Source organism: Lactuca sativa, chromosome 4 (assembly GCF_002870075.4).
Source record: "Lactuca sativa cultivar Salinas chromosome 4, Lsat_Salinas_v11, whole genome shotgun sequence".
NCBI classification, from domain to species: Eukaryota; Viridiplantae; Streptophyta; class Magnoliopsida; order Asterales; family Asteraceae; genus Lactuca; species Lactuca sativa.
Genome location: NC_056626.2, coordinates 72,323,308 through 72,338,302, shown reverse-complemented (window position 1 = coordinate 72,338,302; position 14,995 = coordinate 72,323,308). Strand labels below are relative to the sequence as shown.

Genomic DNA, 14,995 nt, shown 5'->3' with positions numbered 1-14,995 from the left:
ACATACTACTTGAAAAGCTAGCTGTTAAATAAAAAGCTAGTTGATAGCTGAAAAACTACCTGATAAAAAAATAACGTTTGGTGAAACTAGCTGAAATATATAAAATTACATAAAATGACATATAAAAGTATGCGTTTCTATAATTAATTGAATGGTGTATTTGGAAAATTTTAAAAAAGCTCATAAAAAACTAGTATAAGTAGCTTTTCAAAAAGCTAGCTTATAAGCTACTTTTTGGTTTACCAAACACGAAAAAAAAAGCAAGCGCCAAACATTTAGACTAGCTTTTTCGAAGATTTTTTAAAATTTTTTCAAATTAACGCCTTTATTAATTTAAACGGATATTTTTTGATCAGCTCAGCTGTTGGTTACCTTGTCGGCCAAATCTCGTTTTCTCTGTTTCTCTATTGACAACTGCCTCTTCTTGTTCACGAATACCTCTTTTCTCAAGAGAAACTGATATCCACTATATTTTTTCTTTGTTCAATCGATTCAAGAAAGTTAATACCAATGTTTTCCCCACACCAACGATTATCGATCCATCCTTATTTCTCAGCAAACGATTTCGTCTAAGTCGTCAGTCAGGTTTCACCATGACAAAAACATGGGTATGATTTTTTGGAACGACCTGCTTTGATTTTATCACTTCAATTGTTTTTTGATTTACAGGTTTTGTTCACACCATCCTCAAATCAGTGACAACCGCAAAGAAGGCGTTGTTGTTGTTGGGCACACTGGGAGGTATTTTCCCATTCTCATTTATCCATCGAGTCTAGCTTTATAACATGCTTGATTTTAATTTTTTTAGGTTTTTTTAACACAAATCAGGACATGTGCCTTTTTCTACCCGATACACCACCGCTTGTCCTCCATTCGCGTCGCTCTTTCTCTCCTAAAAAAATTGAAGAAATAACCATCGTTCTCAGTGAAGACGAGTTCATGCACAAAGTTTTAGACCTTTGGGTCAGGGTTTCAAGAATCTCAGGAGTCAGATTGGAGAATGAAACCTAAGAATTTTGTAGTAGAGGTCACTTCCCCGACTATCTCTCTTTTCTTTCGATTTGGGGCACTAAATTCTTAAAACACCTTTACGCAACTGTTCGCCTTAATGCTCTTCTTCCTTCAAATCAAATTATTTTTGACCAGGTCAAACTTCTTCTGAAATTAATTCCATCGGTTACTTTTGATATTTTCATACCTGTGAATGTGGTAATGTTTCTTGTATTTTATATGATTATAGATAAGATATTGAGAGAAGATCCTACATACACTGAAGCAATAATAAGAAGAGAAACAGCCTTCACATTTAAAAGAAAACGGGATTAAGCTATTGCTGATTTTACAAAGGTAGTTTGTGACGTCTTTTTATTTAACTATAACTTTTCTTGGCTGCTACAAATCGGATTCTACATCTTTTTTTGTACATGCGATTGCAGATTTGACTAGGTCCTTCAAATTTGAGCTTGAATCAGTTGATATATTGCATAAAAAGGGTATGTAATTGTTTGAACGCATACAAGGTGTTTGCTAAAACGCTTGAGAGAATGGAAGAGCCCGATCAAGCTGCTTATACTGTTTTGACACATGATTGTAAAGGAGGGAACTTAAGTAAATCTCTTGAAGAGTGGATTCTCATAGTTAATGTTGCAACATAAGGGTGGACCTTGCTAATTCAATTCAAAGAGTAACAAAAGATTTTGCGTATTTAGCAACAAAAATTGGTCGTAGATAGTGAATTTTAAGTAGTGCATAATCTATTTACAACAAGGGACGAGAGCGGGTCCAAACCCGGACCGGTAGACCCGGACCCGGAAAACCCGGGAACCGGACCGGTATATAGGAACCGGTTCCGGGTAAAGTGAGTCTAGAATCGGAAAACTTGGAAATATCAAATGGGTCGAATGGAACTGGGTAAAGTGGGTCTAAAACCGAAAAACCCGGGGAACCGGGTAAAGTGGGTTGAATGCATGTTTTAAAATTTCACAAAATATAAAAATAAAGCTGAGAAACAAAAAATTTGCAGCTTTGATATCCCAACTTTGGGAGACTATAAATTAATAAATATGAAACCAAAAATGATAAAATTATAGTCTTGAATTGCGTACAAACTCTATACTAAACTTTGGAAAAAACCGTATGCTATTCCGACTTCAAACGAATTAAATATGTATGTTTTAAATCTATCACGAAATACAAAGAAAGCTGAAAAACATAAAATTTTCAGCTTTGATATCACGACTTTGAGAGACTATAAGTCAATGAATAAATACCCAAAAATAACAAAATTATAAAATCATATATAAACTATAAACTACACTCTGGAAAAATCCTCATGTCAATCCGACTTCAAACGGATGAGATATGCATGTTTTAAAACTATCACAGAATATAAAAAAAGCTGAAAAACATAAAATTTACAGCTTTGATATCCCAATTTTGAAACACTATAAGTCAATGAATATAAACCCAAAAATGACAAAATTATAGTATAAAATCATGTACAAACTATAAATTATAGTATGAAAAAAACCTCATGCCAATCCGACTTTAAACAAATGAGATATGCATGTTTTAAAACTATCACAGAATACAAAAAAAAAGCTGAAAAACATAAAATTTTCAGCTTTGAGAGACTATAAGTCAATGAATATAAACCCAAAAATGACAAAATTATAGTATAAAATCATGTACAAACTATAAACTATACTATGGAAAAAACCTCATGCCAATCCGACTTTAAACAAATGAGATATGCATGTTTTAAAACTATCACAGAATACAAAAAAAAGCTAAAAAACATAAAATTTTCAGCTTTGAGAGACTATAAGTCAATGAATATAAACCCAAAAATGACAAAATTATAGTCTAAAATTATGTAAAAACTATAAACTATACTATGGAAAAAACGTCATGCCAATCCGACTTCAAACGAATGGGATATGTATGTTTTAAACTTTTCATAGAAACCAGTTCCGGCCCCTAAAATCAGTTCCGGTTCCTAATACGGTTCCGGTTCTTAAACCCAGTTTACCCGGACCCGAAACACAGATTACCCGAAACCCGGATAGATCCATTCTTTAAACCCGGGACCCGGACCGTTTTTACCTATTCCGGTTCTAACGGTTCCAGTTCCGGTTCCGGTCCGGTTTTCAGTTCTAAATCCCATTCTTGTTTACAACTCAAAGATATATTTAAATAAGTAGTAGTTAATGATTTTTGATGTAAAATTGTTTATTGCTTTGACAGTAAAATAAGATAGGTCAAACTTAATGGGGGACTTGGGGATATTGATGATCTTTGACTTTCATTTGTAGAATAAAGAGTTAAGTGGAGCTTTTCTAGATACTCACAAAATGATTTCTTCCGGATGGTTATGTTTTGTCATTATATCCATTTGAGATGTGCCAAAAATATTAGGGGACTACTGAAATATGGTGTTTACTTCTCTTCCTTATTATTGCGTTCTAGCTGTTTGATAAAATGCTCAGGAGAATGGTGGAATTCATATTATATTTTCAATCATGCCCTCTTTTGTTCCCCGCTATTGGTTATTATTTTAACGTTTATAGGACTTGGTGTTCTGTTTGTTGAGTTTGATGCTTAATATAATGTTTGCATTTTTTGTAGGGTCGTGTAGGAAAAAACCAAAGTTGAATCAATCAACTAAGAAATCAGAATATATCATGAGTAATGATCCGATCACAAAGAAACAACCATAATGAATTCGCATAGAAGTGGCTCGAGCTAGAGGAATTAGTGTTTGACATTAAGGACGTGGTTCTTATGGTTTCACCTTTCAAAAACGTGGCTAATTTATGCTATTTCTTGATTTTTATAAAGTTTATTTGACTAGGTTCTCATGGAACCTCATCTTCTTCATGGGCATCATCTTTACTGTATCAAGTTTGTTGGGAGAGAGAAAAATGGAAAGCATGTTAAGTTTGATATTACATAGGTATTAGTTACTTACACAGAGTCAAGCTCTAAACCCTTTGCTTCCATCCAAATTCATCTTTCATTATTTGTTGTGTTATATTAGTTTGGTTTATGCCGTATTAAATTTGTGTTTTTCCTTTTGATAAATATATAACATGAAAGTTTTACGTGGTAAACGGGCAATTATGACATTGGAGATGAAAATAGTTTCTTGATTGGGAATTTTTTTAATCCAATGATTTTGTAATGTTTTTCGCTAAAACTAACATATTTTTAGCTATTTTTTTCCTCAAAATAAATAAGATGTATTTTAATAGATTTTTGGTTAAACTTAATGATTGTTTGTGTTGTTAGATTGACAAAATTCAAATGAGGAGTTTGGCTAATAATTCAATATATAACCTTTAACTAGTTGTGGGACCCATGTATTATATATGTTAATTAAAAAAAAACGTTAAATATAAAAATCAAAATATTTGAGAACTTTGAATTTATAAGAAAATAAGAAAAATAATGAATTATTATAATGAAAATGTTTTTTATCTTTTAAATTTAAAAAATAATTAAAATAAAGAAAAGAAACTAATGAACTTTAATTTTAGGAATTTTGAAATTAAAAGGTAAATTTATTAATGAAATTGGTATTCATTTATTGCAATTGTTACATTAAAATATTATGTGAAAACTAATAAAATAGAAAAACTCATAAAATGACATGTGGAAAAAAAAACTAATTCAAAATAACAACAAAATGACATTTGACAAATTGAATGAGAATGTGGCAAGTGGCAAAAAAATATTTATTTATTGGACATGAAATTTGTAATAATTGCTATCTACTTTGAACGGTGTAATCATTGTTAATGGTGGATACATAAATCGATCTGAATCTTTTGTAACAAAAGATTGTAGTTTGTTAACTCATGTCTGTCGCCTCTAGGATTGATCGGTGTAATTTAGTGGAAATCAAATGACCATCATGATCATTATCGTGCCTCTTTGCTTTGTTTCAATGCTTTTAATAACAAACATAAATCACACACACACATACACCCATCCCCCACACAACACCCCAATTACCACTAGCTTATCGAATGAGGGTGTTGGAATCAACCATATCTATCAACTTGGTGCAAAATAGAAAACAAAGTACAAAGAGGAAAGAGCACGGGATATTATTTTGGGCCAAATTTTATGATTTTATTTCAAGTGCATACCAAAACAAATGAAAGATACATTCTACTTAACAAAAGAAATCCCTATAAACCAGCAATTGAACTACCCATGAGCTACATCTACTAAAGATAAGGTCTTTATGGCCAACATGGCCTTTTACTTATTTAAATTAAAGACAATAGACGAAAATACCCCTGAAGTGAAATTCTCTCTTTTGAACACGTTGGATTAAATCCAACACACTCTCCCTTAATCCAAAGTGTTCAAGTCATATTCTTCTTTCCAACTTCAGAACTTATTACATATTTTACTCCTAACATGTCTCTCAACCCTAGGAATCGTGTTTTACACATTGACTTAGTGAGGATATCTGCCTTTTGCTCTTTGTTGCATACATACTAGACCTCTATGTCTCCTCTTTCCACACACTCGTATGAAGTGATACCTCATGTGTATATATTTGCTTCTCACGTGAAATATATGATTCTTTGCTAGATGCAGGGCCGTCTTGTCATCAATATATAAGACATGTGTCTTGATGTTACAACCAATAATTTCACTTAGTAAGTATTTGATCCAGATTCCTTGACATGTGGCTGTAATAACTGCCATAAATTCCGCCTCACACAAAGATATAGCAACACATTGTTGCTTGTGAGATCCCCAGGTAACCATGTTACTGCTCCAAAATTTAAGGAACATTTTTCGTTTTATTTTTTAAAATATATGTCTTACAACACCTTACAATTATTACATAGTTAATTATAAGATAGTGTTTTAGCATAAACCTATAAAACTTTATTGATGCTTTGATGCAAATACAATCATGAGTGAGCCTTTCCACGGTTAGTTGAACAACTTGTAAAATAGTCATTCAACAACTATAAGTCGAAGCTTAGTGAATTCTCTGAAAATAATCCATATCACCACATATATACAATGCATACACATAATGACCTTCAACATATAGTTGGTCCGCCCCTTGGCCTTCAACATAAAGCTGGTCCGCCTTATTTTTCCTACAACATAGAGCTAGTCTGCACCTTGGCCTTTAATAGAAAACTAGTCCGCTCGAGTCTATTGATCCTCAACATGAAGCTGGTCCGCCCTCAACTCCCACATAATATATTAACACATATAGAAAGCAATATTCACACATTACATGCAACTATATAGCCTAATATATTAACACGTATAGCAAGCAAGGAATGCCTCAGAAATCAAACTCATAATTTGAGAGAGCGAATAGGGGAATTACGTAGGAGAAATGTGTTAGGTACAAAGTTATCCATTAGATGACTAGTGAAGGTTTGGCTTGAGAAGACTCACTTGCATGTGGTATTAATGCCTTGTGACATGAGAGATAGATAGATAGATAGATAAATAGATAGATAGATAGATAGATAGAGAGAGAGAGAGAGAGATGTTAACACCTATATATAGTGAGTTGCATACTACTTGTAGAGCGTGGTTAAGAGATGTAGTTCACAGTGACTAGTGAGTGAGATATTTATGGAGCTCTAGATCTAGTTCCTTTTTTGTACTCATTCCTATGATCGAATTCATCTTTTAGCACCCAAATCATCTTGTTCTTTGTCTTCTTTTAATTCCGCATGCCAAATCAAATGCTCATAATTCATTGTATTTGGTATCAGAGCGGGTCATCGAAGATCAAAGCGATTTTTAAAGAAACGATTCTCGTTTGGCTACATTCCACACAATTGGGATGTTTATGGTGAGTCTCTCAATGATCTCTCAAAATCTTTTTAACTGTGTATGTGTTTTTGAATTTTTGATCATTTTGATTCATTGGAGCAGTTTTTTTTGAAAAACCCATTTGTTATGATCCAATAACTTTTTCGTTGAAGCCCAATCCAATCCAATATTCTTTTATTTGATTCAATTCTCAATTTGCAATTGTTCATTTTAATCAGAATTTAGCCAAAAGTGAATTGAATTCGTTGTTAATCTGGAGCCCAAAATTCATTTTGTCTAAGTGTTCATGTCCTTTCTTGAGCCACAAGTTTTTCGATCCAATATCTTCATATTTTGAGCCCATAAATCAATTGATCTGATATCAAAATTGTTTGAGCCCAATGAATCATTAAATCCTATCAACACTAATTTGCTGATGTTCGTCTTTGTCATACTTTACTCAGTTGTACGCTCAGATGTTCTTGTTTCATTTTTATATTCAGATCATGATTCTCGGTTTTGTTTCAACGATTCGTGTTAATTAATTAGAGTCGTTCATGAATCTAAACTCGTGAATTGACTAGATTTAATTTGTTCAATTACAAATCGATTATGATCAAGTTGAACTTGAGATACTGTCAAATTAATTCTTTGGTTTTGAAGAATTTGACCAAGAACAGTTGAATGTGATGAAGAACAGTGGAATAAACACTTTTTGATCTGAAATTCGATGTTAGAATCATCATCTTTGTGTTTGCTGACCATTGATTTCGAAAATTCAAACTCAGAAAAAGTCAACATATGGTTTTCAAGTGTTGATTCTATGAATTGAAGGTTGAAATTCGTTGATACAAGTCGAAAAAGGGTTGTTTGATGTTAAAATTATATTTGATTGAAGTTTAATTTCGAAATTGGTTGTGTTCTTGGTCTTGATGTCGAACACTGCAACGTGTGTTTTTGTTCGACTCTTGAAACTGATTTGGAAATTGAATGTCTTCTGGTCAATGTTGATTTCGAAACATGGAAACTTGGTGTTAAGAAGATTTAATTTCGAAATACAGAGTCAAATTTGGTTTGGAATTGAATCTTGATGTCGAACGTATTTTGACTGAAGTAGGCTTGAGAACGAAGGATTGAAATTCGTGGTCAACAGAACACTTTTTGAGTCAATATTTGTTGTTTGGGGTAGTTAAAATCGAAATCGGTTTCGACTTGTGGACTTGGAAACAAAATGATTTTTGAGTCATTGATGTCGAACGACTCATGACCAGTTCGATATGTGAACAAGCAATTTCGCTTTTAGGGGTCACGATTAAGCTTCGCTTTGAGTTGGTCAGTTTTTAAGATCGGAATCAGTTTTGCTTTGAAGATTGGTTGTTTGGAGATCAAAACAAGGTTAGCTATGGGTTATTGGAGTCGAGTTCAATATATGCTTGAAGTTCGCAACATACAATCGCGATTTGAGTTTTCGCTTTTGACCGAATGGGCTACTTGATGTTGAACAACCCTTCGCTTTTGGTTAATCGATTTGGAGGTCGAAATCAATTTTGATTTGGGGTCAATAGAGGTGATGTCTAGGTGTTCGTTTGGATGGATCTGTTTAATCCGATCCAATCCCGTGAATACAAATTAATTTCGGTTTTCAAAACGTGAATCCGAATAGTCCAAACTAAATTTAAATCTGATCCGAACCAATCAAATTACACTTCGGTTGGATTGGTTTTTACAATTCGGTTTTCAAGAAACATGATATATATATATATATATATATATATATATATATATATATATATATATATATATATATATATATATATATATATATATATATATATATATATATATATATATATATATAGGAAAAAGTGAATATACCCTTAAGGGTATATAAGCTTAAGTACCCAAACACACTATAATACGTCGTTTTGTTTAATATATTTATTATAATGTGTGTAAACTTCAACTCTTAACTTGATTAACTTTCAAGATTTTTGAAATTTCACTAATATCTTTCTCTTATATCATATCTTTTTGCCGAACACTTATTAGACTATATATATTGTAGTTGAAAATGAAAATTACGTAAGAGGAAGATTTATGTGTAATTTATAATAATCTTGGAAGTAAATCAAGTTTGAAGTTAAATTATAAGAACATTGAACAATTAGAATGTATTATATGATACAAAATGACGTAGTATGGTGAGTTTGGGTACCTAAGCTTATATACTCTTAAGGGTATATTCACTTTTCCCATATATATATATATATATATATATATATATATATATATATATATATATATATATATATATATATATATATATATATATATATATATATATATATATATATATATAACATAATATTAATCAACTTTAAAATAAATTGTTTGGTGAGAATTTAAATTATGAACAACTAAAATTTTTATTATAATTCAATATTTTACGGATAAAAAGTTATTGAAAAGTATATATTGAAGTATTTTATTGGATAATACTTCATTGAAGTGTTTTATTGGATAATACTTTCTAATCCGTTTAAAAATAAAATTTATCAGATGAATAAATAACTAAAAGATGTATATTTAAAACAAATATATATAAATAAACAAATAATAAACTCTTATTCAGTTTTTTTGAAATATTCGGTTTTAATTTTATAAACCGTAACCAATCCGAAATCCAAAATAATAATTTGGTTTTCCTGGAAACCCATCCAAAAATCCAAAAATTCGAACCAAATAGTCCAATTAGACAATTCGGTTTTATCCGAATAGTGAGTAACCCTAGTGATGTCAAACACACCTTCGATGTATGGATTGTAAATTTGTTGTGAACGCTGCTACTGGAAAGCGAAGTGCGGTGAAGAAGAAACAGAATGTGTCGGTTCAAATCCCTCATCTTTCAACGAATTCACAAATTTCACCCACTTTCGACATGGGGTAAAAAACTGTGAACAATGCTGAATTTCCATTTCGAATACCTGTAATTTACGCAAGTTGGCAGAATTTACCCAGTTTCGACATTGGGCCAAACATTTTGTGAAATGGGAAAATTTTCGAAACAGGTCCCTGCAGTTGATGTGAATTAACACTTTATGCCTAGTTTCACAATTAGGGTAAAGTTTTGCATTACGACTGTTTTGGCACAATGGGTCACTTCATAATTTCGCAATTGACAGTTCTACCTAAATTTTTGAAAATTCGTCAAAGGCAGTCGAAGAAGAATCAAATTTGAAAATTGTGATATTTTTGGATTTTCTGAATTTATGCAAAACGTTTATGCCATGTGTTAAGGGGGAGTTTTTTTTTTATAGAAAATTTCGAATTGAGCGCTTTCTCATTCTTTTTCGATTTTATAATCATTTTTCGATATAAAAAGGGGGAGAGAATTGAATATGAGAATTCAAATGTTGTGAATTTTTCATATTACGCGGACTTAAAGACTGAAGTGACCTTGAGCAATTGAAGTTTATGAAGTGATTCGATTTGAGATTCGGAAGTGAGTTGCATTTTCCCTGTTCATGATGGGTTTGGACTTAATGAAGATTTTTGGGGTGTGCTTTTATGCTCATATTTGGGTAATCTTGTGGAGGTTTGGATACTCCTAATTACCTTTTGATGCTCGGTTTGTAAGGACTCACACTCTAGAACCCAGATTGGAAAGTCATTGAAGAATTGAAGATTTGAAGTTCATTTCAACAGTTGTCACTCTTAAGGCTTAGTTCGTGAAGTTGCTCATTTTTGGAAGATTGAAGTCGAGTCATCCATTTCTAACTTTGAGGGGGAGAATGTTGGGTACAAAGTTCTCCATTAGATGGCTAGTGAAGGCTTGGCTTGAGAAGACCTACTTGCATATGGTATTGATGCCTTGTGACATGAAAGATAGAGAAAGATATGTTAGCATGTCTATATATAGTAGGTTGCATACCACTTGTAGAGTATACTTGAGAGATGTAGTTCATAGTGACTAGTGAGGGGATATTTATGGAGTTCTAGATCTAGTTCCTTTTTTGTACTCATTCCTATGATCGAATGCATCTTTTAGCACCCAAATCACCATGTTATTTGTGTTCTTTTAATTCTGGATGCTAAATGAAATGCTCGTAATGCACACAAAATGAGGGCTGAAACGCCTTTTATAGGCGGATTTTACAACCTGCGCCCCGCGCCTAAGCATGGTCGGAAAGGTTGGCCCCTAGTTAGACACGTGGCAACCTGTCCATTTATTCCGGGTAAAATCGCAGATTTTTAAAAATGCATATATCTCTCATACGATCTCTGTTTTTGACGTTCTTTATATCACACGTAGGTATTTCCGAGTACTGCAACTTTCATTTAGACTATGTCGACTAGTTCTTGACTAATCTTAGATTTAATAGTCTATAATGATTATACTGCTAAAGACCATGTAAAATTCATAACTTCTTCATACAGATTATGTTCTTGACTGTCTTTATTTCGAAAAAATCATATTGATAATTAATGAGATCTTCAACTCTCATTTAGATTGTTTTTCCTAACAATCGACCAATCTTGATTTTGATTTTTGTATTGCACACTGCTGTGTTGAAACTTGGAAAATCATAACTTCCTCTCACGAAGTCATATTTGTACGTTCTTTATATGCACGCTCTCAGTTTTATGACTACTACGACTTTTATTTAGATTGCTTAGGCTAATAAGCAACCTATCTATATTTCCCTTTTTGTAATACGCTAAGTCATGTCGGTTAAATCACCATGCTTCGAAGAAGCATAACTTCTTCATACGAAGTTAGATTTACGCATTCTATATGTGTACAAAAATTATATCAACATTTCCCACATTTCTATGAGAATTATTTTGGCTCAAGAATAATATATTTTTATTTCATATTTTATAATAATTGCAATCTATGGCTACAATAAAAATCGGGTGTTACAATTCTCCTCCACTTACTTGGATTTCTTCCCCGTAATCTAACTAAATAACTATGGGTAGTTGCTCCTCATATCTTCTTTTGGCTCTCAAGTCCATTCCGATCCTTTTTGGTGTTGCCACTAAACCTTCACTAGGTTGATCACCTTGTTGTGCAAGGTCTTTGTCTTCTTATCTAAAATTGCCACCGACTTCTCTACATAGTTCAGATGCTCATCTACGTGAATGTCTTCTAAAGGCATAATTGCAGATTCATCCGTAATTCACTTCCTTAATTGGGAGATGTGAAAGGTATTATGGATCTGAATAAGCTCTTCTCGTAGATCCAGATGGTAGGAAACCTTGCTTACTCGAGCAATGACTCGAAAGGGTCTGATATACCTAGGGCCTAACTTGACCCTCTTCTGAAACCTGATGACACCTTTCCATGGAAAAACCTTAAGTGATACTAGGTCTCCTACTAGGAACTCAAGATCTGACCTTCATTGGTCTACATCAATCTTCTGCCGACTCTGAGTAGTCTAAAGTCTTTCTCTTACTGGTTGGATAAGTTTTGTGGTATTGATCACAACATCTATACTTCCCATGACTCGTTAGCCAACTTCTCCCCATCATATGGATGTCCGACACTTTCTCCCATAAAGCATTTCGAAGGGAGGTCTACCAGTATTGGAATGGTAGCTATTGTTGTACCAAATTATGCTAACGGTAGATAAGTATCCCACTTCCACTGAAATCTAACATGCATGCTTAAAGCATGTCTTCAAGGGTTTATATCGTCCTTTCACTCTGCTCATTGGTTTGAGGGTGATAAGCTGTGTTGATATGCAACCAGGGTGCCTAGCTCATCATGGAACTTTCTCTAGAACCGAGAAGTGAAATGAATGTCTCTATTAGAGATTATCGAGACTGGTAATCCATGCCAAGAGTTTACTTCCTTGACGTATATCTCTACAAGCTTCTCAGTTGAGGAGCTTTCTTGGATAGGCACAGAGCATGCACTGTTGGTTAATCTATCCACTATCACCCATATAGTATCTACTCCATGGGGAGTCTTTGGCAAAATGGTGATGAAGTCCATTTTTATCTGCTCCTATTTCCACATAGGGATATCAAGAGGTTGTAATTTTCCATGCGACATCTGGTGTTCGGCCTTGACCATCCGACAAGTCAAACACCTCTCGACATAGCACACTACATCTATCTTCATAAAGAGCCACCAATAACCGTGTCTGAGGTCCCTATACATCTTTGTAGCTCCTAGATGAATCGAAAATTGAACTTTTGCACCTCATCCATCAGTATTTGTCGAGTTTCTCCTGAGTGTGGAACCCAAATCCTACCATGAAGAGTCAACAACCCACGACTATCTATGTCAAAAGATGAGATATGCCCTATAATTCTCTTGCTTTTCTTGTTCTCTTCCTTGACTACTTCGCTCTGAGCTTGCATGATTATCTTGAGTACTGGAGTAATCATTTTCATCCTTAAGCAGACCCCCTTCATTGTCGTATTGGTTGTCTTATGGCTTAATGCATCAACTACTACATTGGCCTTACTTGGATGGTAAAAGATTTTGCAGTCTTAGTCTTTCACCACATCCAACCACCGACACTGTTACATGTTCAAGTTGGGTTGATCCATTAGATATATCAAGCTTTTGTGGTCCGTGTATATAGTGCATAACACTCCATATAAGTAATGCATCAAAATATTGAGAGCAAAGACCATGGCTCCTAACTTTAGATCGTGTGTTTGGTAATTAGCCTCGTGAGGCTTCAATTGTCTTCAGGCATATGCGATTACTAGACCTCGCTGCACGAGGACGACTCAAAAGCCCATGATTGATGCATTGCAGTAAACGACCATGTCATAAACACCTTCTGGACGAGTTAATATTGGAGCTTCACATAACCTTTGCCTTAACATTTCAAATGCCAATTGCTACTCGGGACCCTAAAAAAAGTAACTCCTTTCTTCGTTAAATGGGTCATAGGTACCGCAATCTTGGAAACGTCTCAAATAAATCTTCGGTAGTATCCGGATAACCCCAGAAACCTTCAAATTTTCGAGGGAGTAGTCAGGATCAACAACCGCATTACTGCCTCTATTTTGGCTAGATCTACAAGAATATCATTCTGGTTAACAAGATGCCCAAGGAACTGGACCTCTCGTAACCAGAACTAACATTTGGAGAGCTTTTCATACAACTTCTCCTTTCTTTGAACTTCAAGCACCTCTCTCAGGTGTTCTTTATGCTGCTCTTGGGTCTTTGAAAAGACTAAGATATCGTTAATAACATGATTACCGATCGATCAAGGATAGGTCTACATACTCGGTTCATTAATTCCATGAATATGGAAAGTGCATTTGTGATCCCGAAAGGCATCACTATGAACTCATAATGACCATACCGAGTTCTGAAGGTGGTCTTGGGTATATCTTCTTCTCTTACTCTCATCCGGTGATATCGCGAATGTATGTCTATCTTGGAAAACCACGATGCTCCTTGGAGCTGGTCGAATAAGTCATTAATCCTATGTAAGGGATAATGGTTCTTCACCATGATTTTGTTAAGTTCTCCATAGTCAATGCACATCCTGTGCGACCCATCCTTATTATTCACAAAAAAATCGGTTATCTCTATGGATAACTACTTGGCCAAATGAACCCCTTGTCCACCAGCTCTTGAAGCTATTTGGACAATTCCTGCATCTTTGGGGGTTCAAGATGATGGGGTGGCTTGCTACAGGTGCTGCACCAGGAACTAGGTCTATCCTAAACTCTATTTGACGCTCCATAGGCACACCAGGCATGTCCTCAGGAAACACATCGTGAAACTTACAAACTATTGGCACTTCTGCCATGTTTCTTTCCTTCTCCTTTTGGTTATCAATTAAATAGGCCAAGAATCCCTTGCATCCATGTTGTGGGTATTTTCTGGCCTTTGCGAGGAACAAGACGCCGACTTACTTGCAGTACTCTCACATCGGATAGTAAGTTCTCCCCCACTTGGAGTCCGAACTCGTACTATCTTTTGCCTACGTTCGATCATAGCCTCAAAGTGGTTTAGCCAATCAATGCCTACTATTATGCTCACTTCTCACATTGGAATGAGAAGAAGGTTTATTGGAAAACTATTATTGTCGATTTCTAGGGTATAACTACTATAAACTTTTGATGCATTAATCGTTCGATCGGCATCTATTTCTACTCTTAAGGGATGATCTAAATCTCCTACGGTGTGATTAAAGTTTTTTCTAAACCT

The 14,995-nt window shown here is 34.2% G+C and overlaps 1 long non-coding RNA gene across 4 annotated transcripts; it reads left to right on the top strand.

Moving 5' to 3' along the window:
* Positions 1 to 369: 369 nt before the first annotated feature.
* LOC111909513 (uncharacterized) lies at positions 370 to 1,718 on the top strand. 4 transcript variants are annotated; one of them, XR_002856214.2, is made up of 5 exons: positions 370 to 608; positions 670 to 741; positions 829 to 1,146; positions 1,241 to 1,347; positions 1,437 to 1,718. It is a non-coding gene; the product is annotated as an uncharacterized LOC111909513 (long non-coding RNA). The 4 variants fall into 4 exon arrangements; XR_002856213.2 differs by having other exon boundaries at positions 809 to 1,146; XR_002856212.2 differs by having other exon boundaries at positions 370 to 741.
* Positions 1,719 to 14,995: the final 13,277 nt, after the last annotated feature.